Source organism: Protopterus annectens, chromosome 3.part0, assembly GCF_019279795.1.
Source record: "Protopterus annectens isolate FY-2018-M chromosome 3.part0, PAN1.0, whole genome shotgun sequence".
Taxonomy (NCBI): domain Eukaryota; kingdom Metazoa; phylum Chordata; order Ceratodontiformes; family Protopteridae; genus Protopterus; species Protopterus annectens.
The window spans coordinates 354,149,604-354,162,686 of record NC_056731.1 but is presented as its reverse complement, the minus strand read 5'-3'; positions in this window follow the sequence as shown (position 1 = coordinate 354,162,686).

The following is a 13,083-nucleotide window of genomic DNA, read 5'->3' as shown; positions in this document are numbered from 1 at the left end:
GAATGGTCGACAGCAGGCTGTCCTCTGGCAGAACAAACTCTCTAACCTACTACCTAACACCCTCGCAGTACCACAAGGCTCTATACTAGGGCCCTTGCTGTTCTCCATCTTCATTAACGACCTTTATACTGTCATCCCAAAAGTCAGCTGTATCCAATATGCTGATGACTCTACTCTGATTTGCTCAGCCACATCTCCAGTACAGTTATGGTCAGCTACCCAGACCACCTTTAATACAATAGAAAACTGGCTTTCTGAACATCGTCTGATCCTAAATCCCCAAAAAACTAAAATGCTGTTATTTTCACCAACACGTAGGTCTACCGCTTTCACCTTTACCATAAAATCAAATGATGGCACAATAATCTCCCCTGACCCATCTACAAAACTATTAGGTGTCATCATTGACAATAATCTCAAATTTGACCTACATGTTAACCAAACTATCAAAACCATCAATAAAAAACTAGGGTCACTTTACAGAATAAAAGCCTTCCTAACCCCTCCAGCTAAAATTGCCATAGCTCGCTCTCACCTTCTTTCAACCCTTCTGTATGCATCCCCTCTACTCTCGAATTTGAACAAGACTGTCCTTAACAAACTCTCAATTTGCTACTACCACATTGCCAGGTTTGCCACTGGGCTGCCTTTTAGGACACAACATTGCATCAATCTAAATCAGCTTGATTGGCTTGAACTACCTAGCCTAATCCAGTATAACCAACTGATTATGGCCTATAAAATCCTCTATAATCCGGACAATACTCCTGCACTTAAAAATATTATCACCCCCTATAACAATCCTAGACCGCTTCGATCCTCTAACAAACTACTAATTCAGACTAGCAAAATTAATAACACAGCCGGTGATTCTCTCTTTGCAAACTCTGTAAATAGATCCTGGAACTCTCTTCTAGCTGATATTACCTTACTTTCCACCTTAGGTCAATTTAAAACTAGACTCAAACAACATTTGTCACTTAACTGGCTATGTCAATGTATCAAGCCTGGCTAACTCCAATCTGTTAACCAGTTTACTGTGTAATTTAATTTAATCCTGACTTGTGCTCAGGACTAACTGTAACCTGTGGAACTTGTTTAACTTGCTTACTTATGTAATCTCTGTAAATAGTCTGTTTGTAATATGTAATGCTGGTATTATGTAATGCTGTATCTGCTTACCCTTGGAGCTTTTCTCCCTGGGCCTCCGCTGAAAATGGACATGCATCCAGTCGGACTATCCCAGTCAACAAATGTAAAATAAAAATAAAATAAAAATAGAAATGTTGAACAACCTCAGAAGTATTGCATGATCATTCTGTTGGCCATACTGATAACATTAATCTTTTTGTTGTGGCCTTTCCTTTTTCCAGCCACACGAGCTGAACTGAATAAATGTGAATCATTCGTAGACTGGCATCCGAACTTTAACACTTACCAAGCAATTAAATATGTGTATGCTGAAACTTTTAATGTTTCAAATTGCTGGATCTGCACAGCTATACCAACAGCATACGGGGGATTATTAATGACTGCTGTCCCCCTAGGGGTCAATGAGACCTGGGAAAATTTGCTTTTTGATACTGCAACTGTAAAATCACAAGACAAAATAGCATTGTACCTGCCTGTTACACTAAAGGGAATTGTATGTTTTTACGAAAATGATACTGTTTAGGTAGGTTGGAGTAATTGTAATGTGACTATTCCTTACAAATGTTATACCAAAGCCAATAATGCAGGTTATATCTGTGATGCAAACTATGACTGATATCTTGAGTCAATCCATAAGACTATTGATGAGATACAACGTAATCCTGTTCTTTTAAAACAACTATCTGTTATTGCTAAGAAAATGTTTCATGCAGGGCAAGTGTATATTAATACTAAAGTAGAGAATTGTTATTTTGTTTGTGGGAAAAAGGCATACAAATGGTTACCTGAGAGCTGGTCTGGCAGTTGTTTTTTGGGTTACCTGGTTACAGCCATACGACACACTGCAGTTTTGCCTCAGGGAAAAATTCAAAATGTCAGAGAGGTCACCAAGAAAACCGGAAATCCAATCAGAAGGCCTGAAAATCCAGTGGGATGAATCGAAGCAGGCTGGAGAAATCATAATTCCGTGAAAAACAAAGATAAACTGACACACATGGACTTGAGTGACACTATTATATCGTGGGCAGGTATAGCCCCTGCATATGGCGCAGTGAAATCGATTTGGGAGCTGAGAAAACTGTCCAAACTTCTTGAAGTAATGAGTAATGCAACCTTTTCTGCTCTCGAGTTAATGACTGATGAACTGAACGCTATGAGAACTGTGGTGCTTCAAAACCGCATGGCTCTTGACTTCACCCTAGCGGCGACAGGTGGTACGTGTGCTTTAATAAAAGAGGAGTGCTGTTCGTATATTACTGACAACCAGCATGAGATAAACGACCATCTTGAGGTGATTCAGCAAGTATCAGCCATGACCAAACCAGGCCCAAACCCACTGATGGACTTTTTCCAGACTTTGTTTGGGGGGTGGGGTAGCATCCTAATGAACGTCCTCATTGCCATTTGTGTGGGATTACTCCTATTAGGAGTGTGTGTGTGTGTGTGTGTGTGTGTGTGTGTGTGTGTGTGTGTGTGTGTGTGTGTGTGTGTGTGTGTGTGTGTGTTGTGGTATTCCCTGCATGAAAAGATTGATCAAAGATTTTATAGACATGTCAGTTTCTGAGACTTTATATCAAAGTACTGAAATTGAAGAACTGATGAAAAATGAAACACTTTCATAAGTTTAAACTGAATGACTCTCTTAACTGCAAATTCTGAATAGAAAGAGGTTAGGAGAAGAAGCAATTGTTTATGCTTTTGAAAATAGAATAAAAAGTATTAACAGGGGGAAATGTTAGAAAATATGTATTAATGTATATGTTTAGTGCTTATTAGAAACTAAAAGGGTTAACACATTTCATTCTATTTTATGTACAGCTTAATTCTGTATGAAATTATAAGATGCTTTTTCAAACTGCAGTATGCTTTCTGAAATTGCAAGATGCTCTCTGACCCAGTATTTGCTACCACAGCAAAATTCATGTTTATGCCTTTTGGAAATGTACTGAGAAGCAGGTGATTATCTGCTAGGTCAGGAAAATGAATGAATATTGAATGAATAGAACAATACTGTTTTCTATAATGTGACTGAATATGAACAATCAGCCCTGTTCATGTTATGAGAACATGCACAGCTGTGGAAAAGAAGAGATACATCAAACAAAGACTGCTTGAAGAAATGAACTGTAATCTGTACTTGCTTTGTGCTCGAATTAGCCATAGTACCTTGAATGGTAACATTGCATAGTGAGAAGTTGTATCAGACCGATGGTCATCAAGGCCATGTTGTTTTTCTTAGGAAGTTTTTTTTGTAAACTTGATATGCCAGCAGAAAATCATGGACAAACAGCTGCTATGAAATAATATTGAAAGAACTTGTGATTTATTACGTCAGCTTAGTAGGCAATACCTTGTAAGAAATGTATAAAAATAGTTTCACTTCCTGATTTTAGTTAGACAAACTCTGTATTAGCACATTTTTGTCTCCTTGCTGCAAGATTAAAGTGCCTTAACCTGAACCTGCCATGTGTTTATCATTTTGAAGTTATTTTTCCTTTGACAGATGGAGATCGGGAATTATATCCAGTGTAGGTGTGCACAAACAGTGCAGTGCACAATCCTATGCACCAACCCTGACAGTTCATCATAGGTGATAAAATCACCACCTCTGCCACTGCTCCCAGGGCAACCACTGGCCTATCCTGCAGTGCAGAGCTACCTGAGGGGCCAAGTGGTGCAGAGGCAGCAGAGGGGGTGCTGCCAGGTTGCGTCCCAGTTGTGCTGGGCCTCAGTGCCATAGCCAGTGGAGTGGGGACATGAGTATCCTATGGGGCAGGCCTACCCCTCTGTACTGTTATAAATAAAAGAGGAGATAAGGGTTGGAGTGAGAGAAAGAAAAGGAATAACTTTAGTAACATCATATGTGTCACAAAATGCATTGATACAATTATTTGGTTCTATTCTGTTAACTTTACTTTTAAGAGTACCAACTCCTAACAAATACAATTTTTACTTTTAAGACTTACCCAGCTCATGACAGACATACACTATACTACAAATTGCAGCAGGCAGTCCTTGATGTGTGCATATATTGCACATATCTCTGTTCCAATTATACTGATTACAATTTACAGCAGGCCATTTGTGTCACTGGTATAGAGGTTTGAATCTACCTTAAAATATTGATGAGAACTTAACACTATTGTATATTTGGGAAGTGTAGTATGCGAACCCACGACCTCTGACTACTCACTCATAATGTATGTTGTTTTTCCTTACAGACTAATGCATGCATGGTTTCGTTTTACAATTGAGAAATGCATGCACACTTTGATATTAGAATAGTGAACTGCTAGTTTGTGCTACAGACTAATACATACATACTTGCTTTCATAGTTGAGATATGCATGCTCAGTTTGATACAACTGTATAAAATACCAAAAAAAGCTGTCTTTAACTTTTAATGCTACAATAACAGTACTGTTGTGATGCATACATACCACATGCTTCTCTCATCTGGGTCAGTCTAGCAGCATGGGTTTGTACATTCAGTCCTCTCTCTTTGGCAGCTGTGGAAAAAACAGACTAGAATATAATGACATTATCAATACCAGTCCTAACTATATTCAGCTTTTAACTCTTACAAGTCGTCTCTGTAATTGATACTTACACATCTGTGGGGTGTCCTCAGTCCTACATTTCTCAATCCAACATTTGAGGGCATCGTGTCCCTCTTCCTCTTCCAGAGGTCATTGTAGTGGTGTCTATATTGTTCACCATTGTGGAGAATACTGGAAGCATTCATCACAGTGCAGGTAAGACTATCCCATGCCTCTGACTAGCACTCTGAGCTGGAAAAGTCTCTCTGAAATAGCCTGGGCCCATGTTCCTTCACTAGGAGTCCAACAAACACTTTGGACTCCTGGACACCCAGTCTTTCAGTATGGAATCTTAGTCCCTCACCATGCACACCTGCCACAGATCAAGATCAATGTAGAATGACATTTTCTCACCAATTGCTGTTATCACATTTACTGGAAATACAAACACTTTTTGAAAGTGTTGCGTGAAGCTTACCATCACGCAAACGATGTGCTCGGTATTGTGCATCTTCAAGCACCATGTTTCCTCGATGTTAAGCGGAACAAACATAACAGTATTTGAAAGTGTTACATATATGTGGCCTCAAAAATTAATGCATCAGTGCATTAATAGGTGATGCCAAAGACACAGTTGAGTAGCAGGTGTATAATCGCAACTGACAGACTTAACTGCTGTTGCTTACACCTGCTATTTAATTGACTCTGTATCACCAGGTATTACTGCACGTAATGCAGTGATACATTCCTCTTTGGGCTTGAGGGTCTTGGGTCTGAATACAGGTGTATCTAATATGTTTAACTGCTTTTGTATCACTGTTGCTGTGCGTTGGTGTGAGATGTGCACCATAGCGCAATAATGCTTTATAGGATATAAATGGGGAACACAGAACAGTGATCACATGGGGAGCAAGCAAGTAGAAGAACAAAAGGAATTCCCTGCTAAACTGTGATGGTTAGGATTGATTGTATGAAATACATGTACTACAAAACTGACTCTGTGGCCGCACGTGTTAATGCATTTACATATTCCTTTTTGTTTGGGCCAGACGGTAGTGGGTTCCAATACAGGTATATGTAGTACTTTTACAGGTGTTTATGATATATTGACATACATTTATAAACAGGTGTCTTTCACCGTTGCTTAGTGATGTGCACAATGTGCAGCATTGTGCAATAATGCTTTATAAAAAAGAAATGGAGAAGATAGGACAGTGTTGATATGGAGTGCAAGCATGGGGGAGTACAAAGGGTAGTCCTTGCTAAACTGTGACAGTTACTATTGATTGTGTAAAATACATTTGCTACTTAACTGACTCTGTGTAACCACCTATAAATTCTTTGATCCATTCGTTTTTGGGGCCAGATGGTACTGGGTTAGAATCCAGGTGTATGTATGTTATTGAGACAGTTCATGCTAATGTACAACCTATTTAGTCTACAAACTTTCTAGGTGTGGAAGTGCAATATTACATATCTGTACATATTTTATGGGCTGTTGTCTCCCCATTATGTATGCCTTTGGCCTTGCTCAAAGGGGATGACAGGTATGTTTCTGTTTCACACATGCCTATGTAACATTTTATGTCCCTATTTCTGTTTATGTATCCTTGCATTATGTTGGCCTTTGTGGAGAAATGTGCAGAATCAGTGCTTTCTGGGTAGCCCTGATGGTCTTTGTGGTATTTTGTGCAAATCTGCTGACCATTGGTGCTTTGACTTACATGGAATTGCTATCCATGTTCACTTGCAAGGTTTCATGGCCAGCAACACTGCAACAAGCTGCGAAACCTTGCTTAGATGCACTGTGCCTCATTAATATGCATTGCGTGATGCCACACAATGAGCACAGTCACAATAGCAGGTATATTCCTTGTAGGCTCTGTGTCAAGCCTAAATGGAGTTTATTGAATTCTGGGGAGTGAATTTATGGAAGATAGTGACAGTAGATTGATAGAGTTTTTCTAATATATAAATAATACCACTGAATTTTTGATATTTACTATGGAAAAATCCCATGACATTCCACATTTTTTGGATGCAGAAATTAGAAAGGATAAGGAGCAGAAAAGGTTTGTTTCTAACATATACAGAAAATACACCTATTTGAATGCATTGCTATATTTCAATAGTTGCCACCCACTATTTGAGATGAAAGCTTTGATAAAAAGCCAGCTGGTTAGGTTGGCATATATAACATCAACTATCGACACACTTTGTGAGGAACCATAAAACTAAGACATATGTTAATAAATAGAGGTTATCCAGAAAGTTTTCTGGACCAAATTTTTATAGAAGTGTACAACAAAAGGGTTAATTGTTTTTTATGCTTTATTGGGACAAAAAGATGAATTTGGGACCAACAAAGGAGCAGTTGAGAACAAAAAAAACAATTAAAACTTTATAGGCGGGGTTGTGTTCTTGCCTATAAAAGTGATGCTGAAAATATTAGGGTGTTATTTATTGAAAATGGAAAATCTTTCAACTTAGTGGAATAGATCAGAAGAAATTGGGTAACTCTCCTTGCATTATTTACAAAAAAGACTGGTATGTAAAGAATTATGTCGAAAGGACTGGGAACAGACCCAACAGAGGCCATAAAAAAATGGGAACATGCAAGTGTGGCAGATATAAACTCTGTCCCCACATAGAGGAGGGCAGGCTTATAAGAGCTGTGGGTATAGGTGGAGTTACTTGTCCCAAGAATTGTAATTGTTACATCCAAAGAGTGGTTTACATAGCTCAATGCAGGAATTATCCTTATTACTACATAGGTAAAACTGAGAGACTATTAAAATAAAGAATTTATGAACACCTTTGTGATATCAGGGTGAATGAACAAAAAAATTCATTATGGAAACATATACACAAATACAGGGATCATGTATTCAGATTCTTTGTTATAGATGCTCTTGAAGAAGATGAAAAGAGGAACCATGGAAAATCAGATTAGAGTTAAAAGAACTGCAGTGGCAGTTAAACACCAGTGCAACTTGTCCCTATGGATTAAATGACTCTGTGTCCTTAGCATGTGTTTTAAAAATGAAATCTTTACAGTATTAGACCAGTTAGGTTTTTATTTTAGTTGTGGTACTATATCAGTTCAGTTTTACACATCTATTTTTTCAAGGAAATATATGTATTGTTTTTATATAGATGGTATGGCTTTAAACGTGTGCTGGATTAACAAGGGGGAGGGATCAAAAGGTATAAAAGGAAATGACATGCTATTTTGCTAACTTTGATGAAGTACCAGGATGTTAGGGATAAAAGCATTTTGTGTTTATGTGCCTGTGACTGTTTACATACATGTGGGTTAAAGTTTGCCTGACTACACCAGAATATGGATCACTTTTAATTCTGTGGGTCCCCATCATCAAAAGCTTGTTATGTGGTGAGATGAAATTTGTTTTTTGGATGACCACTGCTAGAAATATTTTGGAACTAAGCTGAATTTTCTGGTGGTGCAGGTGCAGTGTTTGATAATTATAGTGAAGCATGCACTGAGACTACAAAGTATTGCTATAAGGTGTATGCTTCATTTGTTCCAACGTTAATGATTATGGCAACACGTTATGTGGCTTTTGGGCTACTACTGAATTGTCTGTAGTAGCACTTCCTCATATTATTTGGTGATTTATTTACTATGGCACATAATTATTGGGAAGCAGTCATTAGAACACAAAGTATTGATACTGGTGTATGCTCCTTCTCTTGTCGGGGTCTTTAATTTTGATGATACAAAAATGACACAATGTGTAAAGGAAACTCATGGAATCAAGGACTGGCTTGTAGACAAGGAATCCCACCAACAGAAGTTGAAAAATAAAGTAATAGATTTGGAAGATTACTCCAGACGGGAAATATGTAAGATTTATAGGAATTCCAGAAAAGCTAGAAGGTATGGACTGTGAAGAATTTATGGTTCAACAACTGTGAAAATGGACTGGATTAAAGCCTCATGATGTCTTAGTCGAGGCAGCCCAAACAGTGTACTTACTTGATGTGCTTCTTAAAAATGCCTTGTCCTATCATTTTAAAGTTTCAGCCCTATAGGCAGAAAGAGTTGCTACTAGGAGAGCTGTGAAAAAGGAAAAATAATATGAGGATGAGCTCTGCTCAAGTTTATGTGGACAATGATTATTATGTGGTCACTTACCAGAAGAAAAATGAATAACTCCCAGCAATTAGGTTGAGAAAGCAACTGGGCCTCAGGGTTAATCTTCAGCACCCAGCTATCCTATATATAATGTTCAAGCCCTATGTCCTTTTATAAGTCCTATAAAAAAATGTTCAGGACATATATTCAAACCAGTGCTATGGCAGAGTCCAAAAACTACTGAGGGATATATACCATCTGGTTTATGAAGTGTTCAAACTCCTGCCAACAAAGAAGCACTACAGAAGCATTAGATGCAGGACCTCCAGATTCCATAACAGCTTCTTCACACATGTTATCAGACTGCCGAACAACAAACACATAGTCTGTCTTGCTGAATGGGTAAAACATTATTTATGTGCAATATGTCATTGTTATTATATAACTCTCTGCATAGTTCACTTTATACATCTCTGTCTGCACTATGAAAACTGCAGACTAAGTTTATGGCATATATTGGTGGCGGGTAAGTTTTCCATGTGTGCCTCTTTTATTTATTTCTGGTACTGTTTTTTACATATCCTTATATTTCTGCTGAGTCTGTTCCTGTTGTTACATTTGTTTTGTTTCTGCAGTAAAAAAGCTTTCAATTTTTTCCTTTATTTATTTTTAGTATTTTAGTTTTGTTTTTACTATTTAAATTTGTATTAATTTACTCTATCTTCCTTCTGTAAACTGTCATTCTTATGGTATGAGCCTGAGTATTGAAATTTTGTACCATGATATGCACTTTGTACCATGATATGCACTTTTTCCTCTGTTGATCTGATGACAATAAAGTTTACTTTGACTTTGACTTTGAAAAGTGAGGTAAAAACATATTTCAATCAGACAACAGCATTAGAGGACTTACAATCGTATCTGAGTAGGTCACAATTTTAGATAGAGGACAGTGAAGCAGAAGGCAATGAAAATACAGGAGGAGGCCATCAGGGAGTATGGCAGCCTATGACAGTACCCTTTAAAGTTTAAACCCTTTCCGATCTTCAGACAAAAAATGTTGGATAAGCAGAGGTAGATGAAACAGTATACTCAGGCAGCAGAAAAAAATGTGACAATGAATAGTCAGGCAACTAAAGAGCCTGTAGAACTAAGCAAACTATTAGCAGGATTGGATCAGACATGTGGACTGTGCTGTTAGGGTAATTTTTCACTGGTTCACTGACTTTACATTATTTTTATTTTCTGATTTTTATATCTGCTCTTTCTCCTGTTATTTTAACAGTTCTATATTCACTAGGCTGACTACGCTCAAGTGAATAAATAAACAGTTTCTAAATGTCCTGGTAAGTGAAGGGCTGATCTAAGTATGAGAAGGAGAGTGTCTGATGAGGGCAATGTCATATTTAAGGCATAGGACCTGCTTTTTTTATAAAAGTATCACTTAGGCAAATGCAAAGCAGAAGTGCATGTAGCTGTCTTTTGTGTGAGAAGTGGTGGATGCAAGATTGCCATGCAGAGAATCTAGCTGTATTCCCTGTCTAAGTACTATTTCTAACTATATTTGTGACTCCAGTGCTAATAGAAGGGGGAGATTAAAAAAAAAGGGGTCTACTTACTTAATCAAAAACGTCTGCCTACATTATTGAGGACAAATCTGGTATGGCTTAGTTATAAGAAGATAATAATTTCTGGAAACTGGATTGAACAACTAAACTCTGATCAGTAGTCAAAAAGATAAGCAAGCCTGTTATACCCATGCAGGACTAATGGGGTGGGGATAGAGGGGTAGACAGATAGAAGAAGCTATCCAAGACTAAAAAAAATAAATAAATAAATATATATATAGATATATATAGATATATATATATACACACACACACACACACACACACACACACACACACACACACACACACACACACACACACACACACACACACACACACACACACACTGTTATACTAAGAAAAGAGTAAAAATACAGAAATCTCAGCGAAAAAATCTCTAAATAATACAGGCTGGAGCTGGGAAGATGGAAAATGAAGTAATGATTTACTAGAAGGGTGACTGACACAGTATGTTGAGTAGAGGAGGACAGATATTTTTCATGACTGATGTGCCTAGCATCAGTAATGGAGAATTAATTCCAATAAAATAGGGGGAGGGATGCTACTCAATTTTGTATAGATATGTTAATAGTTGTTTGGGTGACAATGTGGCTTGATTTAAAGAGAAAAAAAAAAAAAAACTAAAATTGAAAAAACTCAAAAGAAAGTAGGAAATTAAGATGCTGTAAGCAGAGGAGGGCCAGGAGAACTGAGCAATTTTAGAGCACAGGGGAAAAGAATTTAACATGGGGTAAAGATAGTATCATGGAATGTCAATAGGCTGGTAAACATACAAGAGCAAGAGATGGTATTGATATGTTGATATAGAAATTAAAATGATATATTAATGTTGCAGGAAACAAACCTAATGGAGGAAGATCATGAAATATTTATGAAGAGAAATGGGCTGCTAGGATACAGTGTTCAGCAGGAGAAAGAGAGGAAGGGAGGAGTCACATTGGTAGTAAGAAGGGTGTGTTGAAGCTGTGATGAAACTATTTAAGACAGGCTTGGAAGATTTGTTATCCTGAACAGAATATGGAGGGGAGCAATGCCTAACAATAATGAATATCTATATCTCACTCAGACCAAGACAGAAATACCTGAAAGACATCATGGGAGAAATAATTGCATATAGTGAAGGGGTCATATAATTGAGGGTGACTGGAACTTAATTTATGAACATGAGAATGTCCCTGGAGGGCCCAGAACACTGAGGATTGAGAGTGACGTGAAACTGTGGTGAAATACATGAAAATATTTGGCTTCAAGGAAATAGTAAAGAAATAGGTCACTGTTAGGGACTTTAATTACTATCCAGTTTCAAATGACACATGAGCCAAATTAGACAAAATTTATGTAGTAGAAGATAACCATTTCTATAGTCTCTATGGAAACACACTTAATCATTCTGTTTAATCATGTGCTTGTAGAGGTATACCTTAGAAGATCAGACTTGGAGAAGGGATATACCTACTGGCACTTTCCAGTACATATGCTGTAAAAGCAAAAAAAAAATAAACAATGGGTAATTTAAACTTATGGGGAGACAATACAAAAATAGATGTAACACCACTTAAAGGGAAGAAGAAAGATGGGATGAATTGAAACCTAAATTTAGATATTTGGTGAATATGAAAGCAAGAGAAGAGTGGGAAGTTAACAATAAGAAATACTTGTAGGCAAAGAGACAACTAAAAGAGCTTCAGAGCTGCTCCAGTGGCATATAGGGATGAAACCCCAACCATAACACAGCTGATCTGTGTTTGATTAGTGGCTCATGTGACTGAGTGTCAGGGAAGATTCGGCATGCCTATCCTAATGGGAGGGTAGCAACATGGGTGTCTCCTGTGATGATCAATATTAGAGGCTGGGGATTTCATTGAGAGGAGGCTTGATTGAAAAAGATGGCAGGTGGAGACTTGGCTGAATTGCCACATAGGCCGGGTAATATGCAGCAACATCCTCATTGCACACCTGTCCCTCAGACATAAACACCTCACCATGAGAGAGGAGGGAGTAGGTAGAGCATAACCCCTTTGGGCAGATGTGGAGATGGCTGAGTCCCTAGGATGCTATTAGGATCCATAACCAGCTTCAGCACACTGGAGTAAGTCTGGACGGGTACATAGATTGGCTGATAGACCCAGCTTGGACATGGAACACTGGGGTGCTAGACTGTTAAAAATATAGGAAGGGGAAAAACTGAAAGAGCTTCAGGATGCAGAAAAATCAGGAAGTCAAAAACTATCAGAGGCTATTATGGGGGCTAAAGGAAGGATTGAAAAACATCTAGACTTATTGAACGAAGCTAAGAAAATAGTACTTGCAATGCAGAACTTTGATACCAGCCACAGAAACACTAACTATTTAGCATAAAAGCTATGACATCAAAGCACTGAGAAAGATATATATGTGTGTAACCTTAGTGACCCAACTTTGGAGAAATTAGAAACAGTGGGGAAATTTATCTTGGAGAGCTTTAGAAAATACTATGAATCACTGTATCTAGGGAAATTGTGGATTAATCAGAGTGCTGAAAAAGCAGAAAGTTGGCTGAAATTGGTGAGATTGCTGTAGATAGGGCTAGAGGAAGGGGAAAGATTGATAACAGAGATTACAAGAGAGGAATTAGTGAAGCTAAAAAAAGACAACCTCTAGGGAAGCCCCCTGAACTAGTTGG